The 20,430-nt window shown below is 41.8% G+C and overlaps 1 protein-coding gene across 1 annotated transcript in view; it reads right to left on the minus strand.

Annotated features, from left to right (window-relative positions):
- Nucleotides 1-20,430, minus strand: part of cldn11a (claudin 11a) — a 119,423-nt gene that overhangs the window by 6,128 nt on the left and 92,865 nt on the right. The window lies entirely within an intron of this gene.

Below are 20,430 nucleotides of genomic sequence, written 5' to 3' on the forward strand. Positions count from 1 at the left end.
ATGTTCATTCAAATAGTGGCTCGGGGGCCACAGGTGGCCCAGGGATAACCTCAGAGTCGGCCAGTGTGTGGCGAGTCTAGAAACAGGGAGAGAATCAGAATTGGTGAGTAATCCAAAAGTTCTACAGTAGAACGGACCTTGAATGCAACACTGTCAGTAACCCAGCAACATACAAATCACAGGAAAAAACTTCAAACAGAAAAACCACAAGTTTCCACCAGGGCTCGAGTCTGTGTTCTACCTCATGTAAGGCAAGAGCAAAAACCACTGTCCCACCTGTGGTGCATCACAATAAGTAAAATAAGACCACAATGACGACTGATCGTCAGTTACAGAGAGACAGGAGACAAGACCAGGCTGAGGTCCACCTGAAAACATACAGCAGTTGGAGTCTTAGCTGAAAAACTATAAAATGGACGATTAAACCAAAGTGAATGTAAGCGAGTGGTAAACGTTTAATAAACAGATTTAATTTGTTGACTATAAACACCAAAAACCCGTCTTGTCCCTTTTTTTTTATAATTAAAAAAAGTGATCACAAAACAAGTTTTCTTTTAATTCAATCAACTAGTTTTAAATGCAACTGTGAAGAGCTGTCAGGTTTGACCAAGTACTGATCCCCGACACTTGACCAGTGACACACACTGTAAACTCTATTGACTTTTACTGGCAGTTAAAGAGTGTGAAATGAATGTGCATCAGCCAGAGTTGATTTATGTGTGTGTGTGTGTGTGTGTGTGTGATGAGCTGAGCATCCAGTAAGAAATTGAAAATCAAAACTAAAGTCAAAACTAAATCGGCTGTGAGTGGATGAGTGTGTGTGTCAATGTGTGTTCTTAGCACTTGTGGGGACATTTTTTAAATATTATTTTGTGGGGACGCTTTGTCGTTTTTCATGTTAGGGTTAGATCAACAGTCAGAGCAGAGTTAGTACAAGGATTAAGACCAGGTATGTTTATGTCATAAAACAGTTATTAATTATGTCATGTATTTCTATATGTCCACATAAAGGGCTCCCAAGACACTAAGATCAGTGTGTGTGTGTGCAGCATATATAAAGGTGTGTGTGTGTGTGTGTGTGCAGCATATATATAAGACGTACACACAGCTCATTGCAGTAAGTGCCTTAAAGGCAGCCACCCATGTAAACAGACCCTGTTACACTTCATCTCGTCCACCATTAATCTGCACCTCATCCATACGCCGCTCACTTCCCTCGCCACCTCGCCCACTCCACTCTAATCGAGTTGTTTGCAGATAAGCAGGAAAGAGGGTAAGATTTCACAGAGATCACTACAAGTGAGGAAAGGAGTCCACTTTCCACAGCGCTGGTGCTAAGGGGTCATCGCGGCAGATAAAACGCTTTCCAAGTTTCCGAGCCAACCTTCTCCAGTACCAGGTCGCTGGTTCGTTCATGTATGTGTCCTTACAAAATAAAAGTGTTTCATGTTGTTGAAGCAGTCTTACCTGACTTGATAAAAATGGAATAAAAATTAAAATCTTTATTTTAGTGATGCATTTAAACCTTCATTTATTTTTAAAAGACAAAGGAGACCCTCTGTGTTTATCAAAGTTTGAACAGTTCTTTCAGCAACTCTGGTCACCGTTGTCTCCTTTGCTTCATGTAACACAGAAATCAGTAAAGGTTACAAAACGTTTCCTAAACGCAGCCCAACGGCCCAAAGACAAAGCTTCTTTCATCTCGTCTTTGTATTTAAGCCTGTGGCTAACTCACTTGCTAACATCGTCGACTGCAGATAGAGTATGATAAGTGTTAAGTCAATGACATTAATTGTGAGATTTAACTGTGCCAAGACCCTGACCTTCTGATTGAAAGGTCAGGGTCTTGGCTCCTTCTGCCCACTGATCACTGGCCGCCTATATAATCACCATCATAATTAATAACATACTGAGTGAATGTGAGTGCAAGTACATGAGAACGAAGTGGGCGTATCCTGATTTGATTCCCACAGTAGTATGACCCAGGAAAGGTGAGGTGAAAGTAGAACAGAGGATTATTATGCTAATGGGCTAAAGACTGTAACAGCGAGGCAGACAGAGAGGAATGGGGGAATTTACATCAGTGTGTGTGTGCGTGCACATACTGTACACACACAACACACTGACGCAAACTAACAAACAAACAAATTGACTTGAGACGTTAAACCCAGGACATTAATCCAGTTCAAGGAAAAGTTATGAAACCCAGCGATACATAAAGGATATAAATAAAGGTCGAATCAATCAAACTTGTAAAGAAAATAACTCAATGTAAAAAGAAAAAAAAATATGACAAAGTTTTGTTCACAACAGATCATGTAAATAGAATTAACACTGAGTACATTATATTTAACGTAGATGAAATTATTTAACCTAATTATAAATGAAATACAGCAAAACTCGCTCAAACTGGTCTCAGTGTTTTCCAACCTTTCACTGAGCCACAGCTCATATTTAACATTACAAAAATCTGCTTGCGCACCACCAAACAAAAAACTCACAAAAACTAATGAAATGTTTCAATTTACTGACAGTTTACTTAGTCAGTGTAAATCCTGTTTAGTTGAACACCACGCTGATATACTTGGATGAATTAAAGAAAGACACATAGATAGATCGTCGACAGCTAAGTTTAGTTTTTACTTCTGTAGTGAAAGAATATTCAATTGTTCTCCCAGTCACTGTTATAATGCCCACAAGTAGCAACACATGTAACAGTAGTTGTTGAAAGTTAGCTGAATAAAGAAGCAGAGAATTAGCTAAATTGACTGGAACCCCAAAAGTTGTGCTAAGGATTGCAAGAATGGCTAACAACAAGTGATAATCAGCTAAAGGTCTATAAACCAACTAGATGGTGTTAGATACAAAAGGCTAAAAATGGACAAAAGAGCCCAGTAATAGCTATGAGATAGCCAAATACATTGAAATAGCTAAGGGCTAACCAAGATGATAAGTTGTCCAAAACTTTTAGCATTTTGTCTATTATGCTAATTAGGCAAGTTTCAGAAGGATGGTCAAAAGCCAGCCACAAAATTGGCAAAAAGTCAGATAAACAATGACCAACTAGGTAGCTAAAAACAGGTTAAACAGGTTAAAGTGCACAAAAGATGAACGCTAGCCCAGTAATAGCCGCAAATAAATACCAAATACATGACCTGGCTTCACACTAGCTGGACTAAGGAATGTTTGAAGTTAGACAAACCTGCTTAGGGTTTGGAGTGTTAAGCTAACAAGAGGCTGGGTAGGAGTTAGCCCTGAAATGATAACATTTGGCTAAAGGTACAGTAGAAATGGGGCATGTGATCACAGACGGAGGTTTCAAACACAGTGAGGCGAGACATCAGTAGCACATCAGTGTCACTTCGCTCTCAAACTGAGTCCTGACAGACCTGCGTGTCAGCGGGATAAAAGGAAGGAGGATCAACGACACACGCTCTGGTCTCAGTGAAACCAGTCTTTGGTCCAGTTCAGGGACCGGAGCAACGGCGGGAGATGAAGTTGAGCAATGAGTGATTGGAAGAGGAGGAAGACGGGAACTGGTGATGGAGCGGCAGTGGAACCAGATGAGTCATGCAGGTCGAGGGGAGTGATGGGTACTTTTTCAAACATCTGTCATGTCACATTCTGTGATTAACAGGAGGCTGGAGCGGGGGAGGGAAGAGGGAGGAGCAGTTTGTGCAACACTGGAGCAGTGACGTGACTTTAAATGTAGACAATTCCCTCTGATTCACCTAAAGTCGGCAGCGTCCTCTTTGAAGACTAGGATTTTTTTTTACCTGCAAATACATTTTCTCTAGTGCCTGCCTGGATTATGGTTTCTTATAATTAGAAAGAAGAAAATCAATTCAACTCTCAGGGTTTGATTATTTTTTTCCCACAGTCGCCGTCTTTTGGAGATTTGTTGGTCTAGTGGTCGGAAAAAAAACGAGACGACTCAATCCTTATGTAAAATATGCTGAAGTTGTGTGAAGTGTTACTGACTATTGCTGATGTTAAAACTTCAAACAGATTGTGCTTCAGCTTAGCACTTCCTCCAGGTTTGAGGTTTTTCTTAGTCATACTGTAGTTCTGAATATAATTTTGAATCCCAGGCTCCATGCCCACTCCTCCGTCTCCTGTCTTGTCAGGATTTTACAGACATGATTAAGATGGATTACACTGAAGTCTCCTCCTAGCTTGCAGCATACATGTCCATCCTTCAAATTCCTGTCGCACAGGCCACTTACATTTTTCAACCAGAAGAAACATTTTACACAGGTTTTCTCTTCAATCATTGTCACGGAATATGTTTTTAAAAGAACAAAACTGAGCTGAAACCCCCGGTGCTAAATCTACCGAGAATGTCAGAATTTTTTTTACGAGGCGTCAGATTTAATAATATACTTGAGAAAATTATGCAAGAGCAAAAAATCATGATCAACAAACAGCTCAAATACAGACAAACTTTCAGCAAACAGATCAAATTTAACCTTAAATCATTCTAAAAGAGTTACGTAAGACAACTCAATACAGTACTTTCTTAAAGTGAGACAAAAGATGTCGTAACAGTACTTTCTTAAAGTGAGACAAAAGCTGTCGTAAAGTAGAGAATCAAAACTGTAAAAAAACTAATAAAGTATTTGTCAGCACGGAAACTGACAAATGCTAGCCAAAGCATTTGGCACAAAATATTTGCAAGAAAATGTCAGAATTGGTAAATGTCAGCAAAGTGACCAAATAATTTAGCTACATTTTTTAAAAGTTTACCCAGTTGTAGCACTATGTCTATAGCTACATTTTTTAAAAGTTTACCCAGTCGTAGCACTATGTCTAAAAGTCTATGTTGTAAATTCAGCTAAGTGTAGTTGGAACTTGATCTAAACCGACCTGGAAATGTTCCTCATCAGCTGTGAAATATATTTAAAGACTGGACTTGGAGTCTTAATATCTGAGCAGCCACAGCTGGGCTGGACAGCTCAGGACAAAACCACTGACCGTGTCCTGTGTCTAACTAGTGTCCAGGGTTGGTCTCTGCCGTTGCTCACACATCTTTTGTCTCTGTAGATGACAGCGCAGACAGAGTTAACTGCTGCTGCTGCAGTGGGAGCTGCTGAGACAGAAACTTGATTTGTGTCTCATCCTCCAGTGTGTCTCCGTCATTACGGCTATCATTCACCGCTAACTGCGTTAGCCATTAGTAACAATTAATCTCCAGAAACGCTACTGGCAATTACGCTCGATTCATCACCGGGAACAAAACGGCTAACTGTATACCACACAGAGTACGACAGTGTATGAGACGCAGCCTCATCACACAGCAGGGGGGCGGAGGAGGAAGGGGGTGGAAGACGTGTGGTGTCCTCCATATGGCTGAGTGGGACAGTGGGAGGAACAGGTAGAAAGAGAGAAACCAGACAGCAGTGTGGGGAAGAAGGTTGTTACTCATTCAGATCCTCTGGGACGGAGCAGCTCCGACTGTGTCGGCACAGAAAATGAACTGAGTGAATTTGTCATTATAGTTCATTAGCACTGGGATCAGATTTACAGTAGTTGCCAGGATGGGAAATAAAGAATGGGGGGAAAGGACGTTCTGTTTACAGAGTGTCATGAGTTTGTAATAGTGCTGTCAAAACTGTATGCATTAAACACACTCATTCATTTATGTAATTAATCCGATTGCAGTTTTTTTTACATACATTTGAATCCATAAACAGAATGGCTGGTAATGTATATCCAATGATTCCACTCACTTATCATTGATCAAATACACAGTGTCACGGCCTCACATTTTTATATAAAAAAAACCAACAACATTGTTTCACCAAAGCATTGAGTCTGAATTAGCATCTCAACTCCTAACTGGAGTTCACGGAGGCGCCACCTGGAGGTCAGAGGCGCGGCTCGTGTCAGACCAGACTCACAGAACGGAGGGCAGTAAATGATCAATCAACGTCTGACAAACTGATACGAACGTCAAATGGATGGTGGGGATACAGTAGACTGAATGATAGACATTTGGAAAGAAAATCTAGACACCGTCTACAAACCACTGTCAAGATCATAGTAGGGACTAAAATGACACCAAGTCTATGAAGATAAATATGGAGTTATACTTTTATTAATCACTTGGATTAATCAAAGAATATTGAGGAATAACTGCATCATGTTTGAGAATGTTTTGATTAGATTGGTCTAATTCGCTACCATGTGACTAATCTGATTCAAAAACACAAGTCAGTGGATTTTATAATTATCTGTACTTCAAAAAAAATCTGAAATACTGTAATCATACATACTGTACATATACGTATATACACAACAGTACACAAGCAGGAGTGTGATCTTTGCCTTAAGGTCGATTAACGTTTTAAACTAAAGCTATAAGTTGGTGAACTCTCTCTCTCTCTCTCTCTCTCTCTCCTTTTCCTAGTATTTTCAAACATCTTCAATTAGCCCCCTTCATCATCCCCTCTTTTTTAACCCCCACCCCCAACCCCTTCCTCCTCCCTTTTTTCTCCTCTGTTGTCACCAGGTAGAGAATAATCTATTGCTCTTTACACAGAGGGCTGTGCCTTATCTAATACAGTACAGGAGAGAGAGAGAGAGAGAGAGAGAGAAGAGAGAGGGAGAGACCCAGAGATGGAGGGCTACACAGAGAGTGTATGTGACATGACTCGTACATCACGGTGATGAGAGGCTCTGCAGTGCTGGACTGAGTGGACGTAGGGGCCACACGTGGACCTGACACCTCACAGCTCCATAGGGAAGGATTCACATGGTTTTAGTTCATTCTGGTGGAAATACGTAGCTGAAGAATAATATCAGACCCTTTCTGTTTTTTTCTTTGACGGTGAGACCGAAGCCAGCGAGCGTTTACTGCGGAGGACGTTACCAACCAACTGGAAAAGACAGCGTCTACTTCCACATATCACAGTTTAAGTCATCCTGACTCCAACTGTAGAAACTCAGCTCGAAGGTTTGCAGTTTCTACTCAGCCATGCTGGTGTGTTTACAGGTAAATGACAAAAATATGAACTGTAAGAAAATACTTCTTACAGACCCTGCACAAGAGATAAAAGAATAAAACGTTAAACGTTTTTGCCTGATCTCATATTACAGAGAGCACGAAGGAAAAGATGAAAGAAAATTAAAGAGAGAAGAAAGTTGAATATTTTGTAATTAAATCAAATAAAAAAAATCTCAAAATTTACACTAGAATAGCTCAAATGGCTAAACAATCAGACACTGATCACAAATAAAGACAGACAGTCACCAGTTATACAATTAATCACTAAAATACAGTGAAAGTGTTAAGCAGAAATACTAGAACGGCCTTAATTTAAAATCTTAAAATGAATGTGATGCTACAGAGAGATGAAGGTGAAGCAGCCAGAAAATTGTATAAAAAATAGCCAAAAACAATAGCTAAATAAAACACCAATATTTTAAACAAAAAAAATAAATTAAGTTCTCCACAAACATGTTGTAAATATGGGAACTTTTAGAAATGAATTGCAAATGGTTGCTCGTACAGTAAAACAGAACCAATGACACTGAAGGTTAGCTTAAAAACAGACATTTGGAGGACACAACAGAAACTGAAATTAAGCCATACGCAAACACAAGTATGGAAACGATTAAAGCTCTTTAACGTTTGTCAAGTTTGTTTTTATTTTTTATTAATATTCTTAGTTGAATTAGGTTAAGAATTTAAAGATGAATTAGTTTTTATAATGATGTTGAAAATGGGTGAAGTGAGGAACCTCCAGGCTGGAATAATTTATTTTTCTGCTTCTTCTCAGTTGTCAGCTTCCAGCTTTGGTTTTATGGCTCTCACTTTACCGTTTAGTTCACGCTCACTGCTCTCATCTGTCTCATTTTCAATGGCAGCAAAAAGCTGTTTTCAGCAAAAAGTAGAAAAAAATCTAATAAAACCACTCCTGACGACTGGCCCTGCACTGAATGACTGACAGACCAACACAGCTGGATGTGCATGAATCTGGATTATGAACTGTTGTGTGCAAACGACACTCTGAGAGATGATAAAAAGACCAACAGCAGGCTAGAAAAAATCTCTCTGGTCAGTCGGACACTTCAACAGCTTTGGCCGTGCTGTGGGGATCGAGCCAGCGATCGACACGTCTTAGTGCTGACATATATTGGCACGGTCGCTGATCCGCTCCAGAACTGCCTCATAGGTGAATTTCATTATTTTATCTTCAGATTAGATTAACCATAATGGGCGGTTGGGGTTCAGTGACCCGAGAAGATCATTGCGTACCCACTGACTCAGGATCTGGCCTATACCTCGCTGTTCCTCAATTACCAGCTGACAGACAGGGCGTGTGGAAACAGGGTCACTCCAGGGAGCAGCAGTCTTCCCAAACGTATATTAAGAGCCAAATCTCCTTCCTGTCACGCAGCCACCTCCTTCTCTGGAGCTCTCCAGGGAGCGCTGAGGAGATTGAGTGCTCCATTGTTTCTGCTAATGCGGTTGAGCTGCCTGTCAAAGAGGCAGCAGCCCAGGAGCTGCTCCAGCCTGGACCCAACTCTTGTATCTGATGGTTCCTGTAATGTGTGCCGCCTTAGTGGCCATTCACTGGAGGACGCACTGTACACAGGCAGCAAACGCACAAGTACCAAAATCTAATCCTCTGGAACAGTTCTGAATTGTATAAGAAAGTTACAGGAGACTGTTCTGATTCAAATTCCCCGTTGGCTTAAGCTAACAATGAAGCCCTGTCTGCATCCAAGGACTTTAAGGGCCATCTAACTACGTACGTCTAGAACACAACAGTAAAGAAAAACAAAAGCCAAAAGTGTTCTGTCTACGTAGTGGCCAAAGAGAGGGCCTGATTAACCACTCAAAGAGAGAAAATTACAGATAAATACTTCAGATTCATTAGTTTGATGGACAACAAAATGGGTATTGCTACACCCAAGTGTTTCTATTAGTCAAACACTTTGATGCAGTGTGTGTGGAGTGGCCCAAAAGTCGGTCAACGATTCAAATCCTGCTGATAAATGCTCCTTGAAGAATAACAAACAAACAAAAAAAAAAATCTAACGTCACTGTTTGGGATGTTATGGCAACTCTGATGAGCTGCTGGTGGGAAAGAGGTGGGGGGGGGATTGGTAGAAGCAGAGGGCAATATTAGTGGAGTGCTGAGCAGCGTGGTATATATATATATTTCTTTAGATTAATGTTTGTCATATATATAATGGATACCTGTAGGCCTCTGTGTGTTTTAATTATACATACACACCAGCCTCTTATTAAAGTTCGCTCATGCTTTGCAGCGCCATCTGTTCCCCTGACTTTACTATCCTTATTCCAGCCCTAAAAGTTTCATTTATTAGTTTTCCCCCTGATTGGACCCCTGCCCCACTCCACCCTTTCACCCCCAGCCATATTAAAAAGAGCCTGTGTCTCTTAAATAAAGTCATTTCATCATGAAGTCTTTGCCCTTGTACATGTCTCTGTCTCGTTTTCTCTCTCTCTCTCTGTGTGTGTGTGTGTGTGTGTGTGTGTGTTTATTGGATTGTGTCCACGAGTGACTGTGGCTGGCACCGTGCCACTGCCAGTTAGTGTTCTGTTGGAGTGTTAGTGCAGGGCTGCAGTGATGCCCAACACACTCACCCACGAAATCTGTGTGACCTTGTATGCCACACTGGTCAGTCAGCCATGGTGGGAGGGTCGGGGGGGTCGGGGAGTTGTGTGTGTGTGTGTGTGAGTGAGTCAGGCATTCTTAGTCAGTCACTGTTTTATTTAATTTTCTCTTTTCTCTACTTAACCCTCAAGAAATCTTGTTGTATTTTCTAACGTTTAACAACCACAGGTTAGACCAGAACCATATATAATTTAGCTAAAACATGCAATAGCCTGGCTGTTTTGTTTCAGTTATTCTGACAGGGCGTTTTAATTACCTACCTGGGGCAAATGTTTATAGTCTTGACAGATATTTTTCTTTTCCAAAATGTCAGTGCTTTAGGAAAAATCTAACTTTCTTTTTTGTTAACTTCAAAATATTTATCTAACTTTCTTTTTGGCTAACTTTAAAATATTTATCCAAAATGTAACTAATTTTTCAGATTTTTAAACTTAGCTCTTGTAGATAATAGATAAGATAAACTACTAGAATAGTGGACTTGGAGTTTTTAACCTTCTTTTACTTAAACTTTTGGAATTGTTTTCCTTCTTAGCTTTGAATCGCAGCTTGCTTTTAGCCAAGGGGGCTAACCTTGGCCTACTAGTTTACTACAAGTTTTAATTTGGTCTCAAACGCTACACTGCATTAGGAACTAGGCTTCAGTGATCTATTTATCTGGTCCCATCTTTCACAGTATAACTATGTTTTAACTCTTGAAGAATTCCCCTGTACATGTGCAGCTTTACACTGACTTACCCAACGACGCCTGATTGGCTCTGACACGATCAGATGATTAGCATCTGATGGAATCTTTAATCCAAATGACTTTTTTCCAGATCACTCTTTAGCGTCAGAATGGCTTTGCATCCAATAAAACACTCATCTCAGTCTTGTCCCGACGTGACTGTGTTACGTGACTGCATAATGTCACGTCTTCGGATTTGGAAAGTTGCCGTGGGAGATTACAAGACGAGATGGAAACACCTTGGCAACAAAAAATGAAATAGTAAACGCTCTCCTTCCCCATTAAAACTACTATCAAAATGTCCTGGAGCACTTATCAGATTCTTATTCCCTCTTGGCGTCAAAGAAAGTGTTCCGCAGCCGACACTTTGTAATTAATTGTTCGTAATAAACGTCTTGATGTGAATGCTTTTAACTATCTGTAAATGTGACGCAGAGAGCTACAGAAAGAGAAGGGGGGGGGGAGGGGGGGGCAGCCTTAGTGCTGAGCAAACCTTCACAGGATAAATGGAGATTAGACTTACACACACACACACACACACACAGACACACACACACACACACAGTCGCTGGTAGATTTCATGTGCAACAGAATAGACTCAGAGCGAATACCAAACAATGCAGCAGAGAACAGCGTCGCTGTCTTTTCAGGACAGGCCTGAGTAATTCTGCCAAAGCAAATCCTGATCTCGCATCTCATCAATCATTTCTCTACGAACACAGCTGCACCTGAATTCTTTCTATTCTGTTCAGGTCTGTAAACTTCCTGTCTTCTGTGCTGCTTCTGTGCTATTAACCTTAATTCATTTCTCTAAAGCAGGAATCTGGCAGTGGGCCCTTCAGTGGCAAATGCAGAGTGGCGTCTCTCCATCATTCTAATATTAAAATGGCCCCCATCCCTCCCTCTGTCCCTCATCCACTCAGGCTGGCACGCCCCACGGCCATTTGTCACACAAACAGCGTCTCATATGAAAGTGGGGTTGACACCCGGTCCACCTAGGAAAGACAGATGACAGGTCTCAGTCCAACTCTAAACAATTGCCAAAGCTCTGTCTATCAAAACACTACAGGGAAGAGGAATGAGCGAAAAAGCAGAGAGGTCGAGGCACAAATTGAATGACTATCGGTTCTGATTTATCTTGTTCTGTTCTTTTGCTTTTATTTTACACAGCTCCAACTATCTTTCCTTTTTTCATTATCTCTGTAATGGTTTGAACAGATCTAGGATATCCACTCCTCTGTTTGCCCAAAAGTCATTACATCCAGAGGCCAGATGAGGTCTTGGATTAGACAGAGTGTGCATTTTATTGTTGTGTTGTTTGGGGGAAGGGCTGGGGCGGCGGGTCTGCAGTGTAATCTGAACACCACGCTGAAGAAAAGCCCAACACGGTGTGGACACTTTGAGTGGAGGATTAAAATTCTGGCTCAAACCGATGATGTTTCCTCAATTGACGGATCCAATAGTCTCACTAACGGAGCACAGCTGCATGGAATTGATTAGTTAGCCACACACAGCCCACAGGCGGGTAGTTTTAGATCTCAATCTGTGGGATTTGCAGCCTCCTACCGGAATGGTTGCTTTATAGGGCAGAGCCAGTGATGCCTTTAATGCCCTAGGCAACATCAAGATCAACAAAATGAGGGGATTTGGTGCAGCATCCGGGTATATGTCCATCCATACATCCATCCATTTTCACGGGCTTATCCGTTACCGGGTGGCGTGGGCGGCAGTCTCCACCCAAATCACACTGCACACACACACACACACACACACACAGTCGCTGGTAGATTTCATGTGCAACAGAATAGACTCAGAGCGAATACCAAACAATGCAGCAGAGAACAGCGCCGCTGTCTTTTCAGGACAGGCCTGAGTAATTCTGCCAAAGCAAATCCTGATCTCGCATCTCATCAATCATTTCTCTACGAACACAGCTGCACCTGAATTCTTTCTATTCTGTTCAGGTCTGTAAACTTCCTGTCTTCTGTGCTGCTTCTGTGCTATTAACCTTAATTCATTTCTCTAAAGCAGGAATCTGGCAGTGGGCCCTTCAGTGGCAAATGCAGAGTGGCGTCTCTCCATCATTCTAATATTAAAATGGCCCCCATCCCTCCCTCTGTCCCTCATCCACTCAGGCTGGCACGCCCCACGGCCATTTGTCACACAAACAGCGTCTCATATGAAAGTGGGGTTGACACCCGGTCCACCTAGGAAAGACAGATGACAGGTCTCAGTCCAACTCTAAACAATTGCCAAAGCTCTGTCTATCAAAACACTACAGGGAAGAGGAATGAGCGAAAAAGCAGAGAGGTCGAGGCACAAATTGAATGACTATCGGTTCTGATTTATCTTGTTCTGTTCTTTTGCTTTTATTTTACACAGCTCCAACTATCTTTCCTTTTTTCATTATCTCTGTAATGGTTTGAACAGATCTAGGATATCCACTCCTCTGTTTGCCCAAAAGTCATTACATCCAGAGGCCAGATGAGGTCTTGGATTAGACAGAGTGTGCATTTTATTGTTGTGTTGTTTGGGGGAAGGGCTGGGGCGGCGGGTCTGCAGTGTAATCTGAACACCACGCTGAAGAAAAGCCCAACACGGTGTGGACACTTTGAGTGGAGGATTAAAATTCTGGCTCAAACCGATGATGTTTCCTCAATTGACGGATCCAATAGTCTCACTAACGGAGCACAGCTGCATGGAATTGATTAGTTAGCCACACACAGCCCACAGGCGGGTAGTTTTAGATCTCAATCTGTGGGATTTGCAGCCTCCTACCGGAATGGTTGCTTTATAGGGCAGAGCCAGTGATGCCTTTAATGCCCTAGGCAACAACAAGACCAACAAAATGAGGGGATTTGGTGCAGCATCCGGGTATATGTCCATCCATACATCCATCCATTTTCACGGGCTTATCCGTTACCGGGTGGCGTGGGCGGCAGTCTCCACCCAAATCACACTGCACCGTACCAGCCCCCCTGAACCTTCCTGCGGGTGGTCAGTCCACTGGAAGGTACCAACCGCCCTAACTGGGATTCGATTTTCACCCCGGAGGTGAACCCTGGGGATTCACACCAGTGACAGAGACATTCCCTCTGGGCCAAAGCACCACCCAGGTATATGTACAATATATATACATATATATACATATATATATAAATATAGATAGATATAGACACATTTACTTGCAGCCCCCTTCATCACATACCTTTGTCTTTGTTGGTTGCTAGTTAAATCAATTTTTATAAGACAAAGATTTACTCTATGAAGGCCATTGAAGGCTAAACTGTTAATCTGCATAAATTGTAATTACAAACAAAACTGTAATTATTAATAAAACAACATAACAGCACATGTGGGCCCCATATGTACAGAAAAGGGAAGAATCACATCACTGGGTCTGTCCCATTACGGCGGTAGCCAGAGTGGTGGTCCGCATAATAATCAGGCAAGGTTTAACACCTGATGCTCCACCTGACAGGACCCGACCAGGGAATGAATGCAAGACTGAATATAACCCATTTGTTAAGCTGTCAAAAAAGATAGCTTTAAAAATTAAAATCCCAGCAAACAACCAAAACCAGTGCTATTGATTTTTTTGTTCTTGCTCAACACCTTTCTGTTTGGTATCACTCCCTGCTGACAAAATAACTGGTAAAAGACAGGAGCATGTGCAGAGAACAACAATAAAACAAGGACAAAAGGTAAAAGTTGTCTGATGCTAATAGTGTATGGACAGGCAGAGATCACAAAGAGACATGAGAGTGCTGCAGCATCCACTCCGTTTCCTCTGAATCAGGCTTTCTCAAGGACTTTTGTCATGTACTGTGTGGTCGTGGCCTGGGGGCATCGAGTGCAGAAAAATGGAAGGTAGCTGGAAATGAGCAAAGAAAGACAGAGAAGGAGGAAGAAGAGGAGGAGGAGAGAGGAAGGATGCTCCTTTCCTACTGAGGTTTAAGGAAATGAGGTGGATCGGTGTCTAATAGAGAGAAAGACACAGTGACAGATTGGCTCCCTGTTGTTTTCCCACAACCAAAGAAGACAGGTGAGGAGACGTTGTTGCTCCGCTGTTATAAGAAGTGTTTGGAGTGATGGTGAGCATCGACAATTAATGAGACCCAGGGTGGAGTTGTCCAGCATGGGAGATTAATGTTGGTCTGTTCAGGCAGAGCATCAGATAAGTGCATGCGGTAGATCAAGCTGAAACTCAGTAATTTGAATTACATAGACTGGCAGCAGGAACACTTAACTGGAAAATATCTTGATTAGAAAAGCTCATTTCAAACTGTGACAGAAGGCCAAATGTCTTCATTAAAACAAGGCCCTTATTTCTTGTTATCATCTTGTAAATACATGGACCGTATTTTCCAGACTATACCTCGCAGTCTTTTTCATTCATTGACTGGGTTTACGATTTATACTCAGGTGCGACTTATGTATTAAAATTGTACTTTTTTTTTCACACTGACAGCCACTAGGGGGCACTCTAGCTGGCTGCGGTGACTTTTTGTCCGGAAAATAAGGTATAGGTGGGAATTCCATTCCTACAGTGAAATGTTCATATTCAAAACTCACATACTGTACATACAGTAAGTACCTATGTCACCTACGCTGAAACAGAAGCATCATAGTTTAGGACATAAACTCATCAGAAGAGTCTGACTTACACTTTGGAGCCATAACGAAGGGCAAACAGTCCTCAAAAGAACAACACAAATATAAGAAAGTGAATGTAGCACGATCCAGTGTATGACGTACAACTGGCAAATGTAAACAAAGCCATCTGTCATGTACAGTACTGCGTGATGGCATATTCATTCCTTCCGCTCCTAGTGTGTTTGGTAAGTTTGGTAAGTTTCAAAACTGTATGTCGGAATAATAAAACAAGACTTTCTTAATACATTCATGGGAAATGGTGATGTAACAACGGAACACTGAAGGTCAATGAGGTCATAAACCAAGGACCACTGTATATCTATATATGTACAGTACCGATGTGTACATGTGTACTGTACATACATACTGTAGGTATACATTTATATGTGGTTGTGTTTGTATGTTTACATAAAACTAACTACAAACCATTGTCATGTGGTGGTTGTGGCCCTTTGCAGTACTGCCCGACCTTAAGAAGATCACTGGTTTGTGTCTAAGACAGATGGCCCTTTAAGATTAAACAGCTGAGAAATACATTTGAACATTCTTTATATTTTATGACTTTTACTGCCACAGCAGAGAAGAAGAGGCTTTTATTGTGAAATCTCTCCAGGCTAGAATGTATAAGAGCTCGACAGGCATAAAATATGACAAATTGGATACGCATGTATACCTCCGGTGACTGCAAAGGGCTAATAATAGTTTTATCAGTGGTAGGGCACGTCCAATGACAGCAGTAAGTCTGCTAACAGATTACATTTATTAGACTGTGTCTTTTTAGGTGTAACCGACTGACGTCCTTAACTTCTTGCCATGCAGAAATGTGGAGCACAGGAGGACAGTAGGAACAGAAACCTCCTCTGGTTGAGTCTATGGACCTGTGTGTTTAAAAATGGATGCAGCAAATACAGCCCTGGGAAAATAAGAGAGGTGCTCTGTTAATTTTATGGAAGCTATCTGGTATGATGTCAATGGGAAAATAAGAAGAAATGAACACCCAGATACAATCAATACAAATGTTTAATTTTTGTTTCTTGGTGGCCATGTTCAGATATTTTCCATTAAAACAAAATGTTTCCTTTTAAAGTCAGAATTCTATTAAGGGGGTGGGGGATCTATAATAAATGACCAAGATAAAACAATATCAACAAAACACTATATGGTCAAAATAAGTAAAACTAATTATTCCAAGGAAATGAATTTAAATCAAAAAACTGAAAAGAAAAATATTGAAAAAATGCAAATGCAAACATTTTGAAAAGATATAGCAAAAGCGCTAGTCCAAGGATGACAATGGCTGATGCAAAAGACCACCTTAAGGTTCAACAGAAAGTATCACTAACAAGCTGACATTTAGCTACGAACGAACCATTAAAGTTGGCACCAATCATTTTGACCCCTCTAGTTATTAGAAATAAAGATTAGCAAAGACAGTGCTCTGACCTGTGTTGTCTCTAAGAAGTATCACACATTGACATGTTGGTATCTTTTCTCTGTGTGTCAACAGAGCACATCATATTTGTGAAGGGGGACGGGGGGCTGGGTATTAGAGCCAAAGGTATGTCAGACATGAAAGCTGTCACGGTAAATTGTGGCTGACATTTTGCTCTAGAAGACGGATGGTGGTGTTTTTAGGATAGATGGTTTCTGCTATGACCATTCTTCATTTCATGTCCTCCTTCACTGCGTCCTTGCATCCTTACTGGCCTCTTCCCACCAGCCTTCTGCCTGGCAGCTCCATTTTCAACATCTTTCATCCAAATGTTTATTGTCTCTTCACCTCCAGAAGTTTGTCCCATTATTTACACTTGCTCACATCAACCGTAGAACTGATGGTTCTAATCAGTCTGCCCTTGTCATTCTCCTGAAAATATCACCACCTTCACCAGCAAAGCTTATTGTCCTTATATAGCACCACCGCCTTAACACAATAATAAATTGCAAGTGTAACAGGCGTTTTACAAACTTTATCATCCTAACCTGCTACACATCATTTTTGGCTCCAAAACTCTGTCGGACCAATCAATTCATGTCCTTGTGTCCTTTCTTATGGTCCACACTGGTATTCAAGCTACTACAGGACATTATTATGGTCCACACTGGTATTCAAGCTACAGGACATTTACTCAACCTCAACCTTAAACATGTGCGATGATCACTCAGAAGTCATCTGCAAACAAACTTCTTTTTGAAGAGTTGCGCTGTCAATCACCCAGCGTGTGGTGCCCACTCAGTCCTCCTCCCTCCACATAAACATAGCAACTTTCAATCTGGGTGTCCATCCCTTCTGTGCAGCCCTGCTGTGATTTTTATTGCCGTGTTTGAGTTAACAGAGCGACCTTTGCCCCTGGTGATGGCTGACTGCCATGCCACCCAGTTCCTGCCAGGTGTCAGGGTCAACGTCACAGGACTTCAAGTACCGTTTGAGGACATCCACGCAGCAAAGACAAGGTCGTCCAACAAGACAGGGGCCTCGTGCCAGTTGTCTGAGAAGTAGTACTTTGGAGATGCACTCATCTGATCGGCCACAAACATGGGCAGCCCATGAGTTGTCTGATGAACCACATGGGGAGCATGTCGTCTTCACCCGTGTGGGAGCACACTTAAGATATGACTAAGGTACTAAACTGACACTGTAGTTAGCTTCTTTCTGTTTGTAATAACAGTTAGCATCTCTTATTGAGTTTATGATATTCAGACATTCTATAAAAAACCTCTAGAGAATCCCTCATTCTTGAAGACGTTTTACCTCCTTATCCGAGAGGTTTCTTCAGTATTTAACCTCAGCAAAACAAAGGAGGCGATCGCGCCCTGAGCAGGAATGTTGTGGTCGCCAGGTTCAAGGTGTGAATGGAGGGTTAAGTGGGTCACGTTGTATGTATTTATGGGACCAACAACCGGATCAGGGTGTGGACGCCTCTTTTGTTTTGCTCCAACGACTCTCCCCCAGAATTACCACAGAATTTAGCAGCAGTCTGTCAGAAACACTGGTTCAGACACTGCCTCGGATAAAACGACCTGCGTGACTGAGAACCTACAGAGATACTTCCACACCCACACCGATGGTCAAGTCCATTACTATAAATCACAACAATACGTCCTGGTCTGTACACAACAGACATCCGACAACAGTCGTTGTACAGCAGGGCAGTTACAATGCTGTTCTGTGACGTGTTGAAGAGCCTGTAAAGCACATTGTTGACACATTCAATTTAATTAATTGGCTTTAAATGGCACTCAACTCCAATTACTATTTTATTTTTATTTTTAAATACACAGAGTGACCATGGTGCATCGTGATAATTCTATTGTGTCCTCTGTTTTAACGGTGCAGCGGCAACTTTATTGACTGTTAAAACAACAACTCTAATTGTCTCCTCCATTTGCCAAAGTGTTTAAGTCTTGAGAGGCTCACGTCCTTATCACTGCTAAGCCAGGCTCCGGGAAATGACTCTGGATTGTCACACAAAAGCACTCTCTGGTGGATGTACTGTAAATGCATATATAAATGCGTGCACGCAGCTACCAGATGTGTGTGTACCGTATGTATAAGGGACACCAAGAGAGCGCCACATGAACATGCACCAGCGAGGGGGGACCACCGCACAAGCTATTTTTCATCCGTTCAGCCATGCATTTGCTTGTGTGTGTGTTTGAATACCTCAAAGACTCGCTGCCGCTCCTGCAGCCCACCACTCTGCTCGCTCTGCAGCCTTAAGCCGCAAAGAAGCAAAAGGAAAAGGGATTTGCAAGTTCACCGGCGCTGAAATGACTGCGATGCAATGGCGAGTTCTGCTCGTGTGGGATTTAAGTGGCTGAAAAATTCCAGGGCTGTTATTTTATATTTTTTATTTTTTTCAATCCACTGACTGATCTGTCTTTGGCAAACAAACCACACAAACGCCAGCTCTACAACCTGAGGGGCCTCAGAAGCCCTCGACTGCTTTTCGTTTCAGCTGCTTCTAATAAAACGCGTCACTGTGGAGGAGAATAACCTCCACAGAACAATGGGTGACATTTACAGTTCTGTATTTTTGCATACCATGAACCAGGCGGTGCACAGATGAAACAGAATGGTTTTAAATACAGTGTGTTTATGAGGCAGAATACGATGTGCAATATCATTCTTACAGTTGCAGAAATCCCACATTACATTCACTTCCTCTAATTCTACCCCAAAGTGCCAGTTCCGCTGGTTTCCTTTTGCTTATCCTTAAACCAGGACCAGCTTAGACTGATAAGAGGAGCTCGCCCTGGGTCATCAGCCTTTCAGCCCTGGAGCTCTGTGTGTATGTGTGTGTGTGTGAGAGAGTGAGTGTGTGTGCAGATCTATATAGGACATGTGCATCTGTGCATTTAATATGATATATTACGTGCCTGTAGGTGTGTGAAATTCATTATATGAGTGCGGATACACAGGTGTGTGTTGTTATCACTCCTGCCGATGGACTACATGGAGCAGCTTTATCTGACAGCTCAAGGAAACTCTTTCTGACTCCATTCAGGGGCCAAATCCTACGCACACTGCAGCTGCAATAAGATACGCTCATACAGGTAAACATCCGAATGGGTTGTTAGTCTACTGTGGTGTGCATTCAAATGATTTTATTAGCCTTTTTGATCAGACTCAGCATTAAGTTTTTATCTGTTTCCAATTCAACAGTTTCAGCAATTGTAGCAGTTTTGAAAGAATCATTATTTTTTGAGCTTCTCTGCACAGGGTTTTTTTTTTTATCCTTGATTTTCTTGCACATTCGTGCTCACAACTTCACCTCCACTTTCTCCTGCATTTGAAAGAGGCAGACGTCACAGCCCAAGGGGGATGTAGCCCATATTGTAGATACAAGCATACATACATTCTGGGGATGTGGACCATAACTTTTAAAACCTAGGACTAGAAGAATCTGCCACCAAATGGGTGTTGGTCTGAAGAATCTGCCACCAAATGGGTGTTGGTGTAAAAGGTATAAAAAGGTATAAAGGTATATTAAGGTATAGAACCATCAGTAGTCAAGACAGATTTGACTAAAATTTGAGGAACAATAGATGGAGGACCACTTCCTAGCTGTCGTGGCCCACATAAACTCTTTAGCTTGAATTCACGGCCAGATGAACATAATACAGTCTACGTTCTTATTACGTAGCAGTTTAAGACATGACTTTGACAAACTTATCGGTTGCAATGGTTTAGGACATGACTTTGACAAACTTATTGGTTGCAATGCAGAGCCAGAGGAACGTGGTCTAACGATTCTCCTGGAATAGCGGGCCTGAAACAGTCAACTTGGCCAACTGTGGGCCAAAAAATGGGCCAGATATAGTCTACATTTTAAGATGTGAGCTGCGTTTTATGAAGATTTACTTTCTTTAAACTCAGCTTTACATTTTTTAAATCTACTT

This window comes from Cynoglossus semilaevis, chromosome 1 (genome assembly GCF_000523025.1).
Source record: "Cynoglossus semilaevis isolate Cse_v1.0 chromosome 1, Cse_v1.0, whole genome shotgun sequence".
In the NCBI taxonomy this organism is placed as follows: domain Eukaryota; kingdom Metazoa; phylum Chordata; class Actinopteri; order Pleuronectiformes; family Cynoglossidae; genus Cynoglossus; species Cynoglossus semilaevis.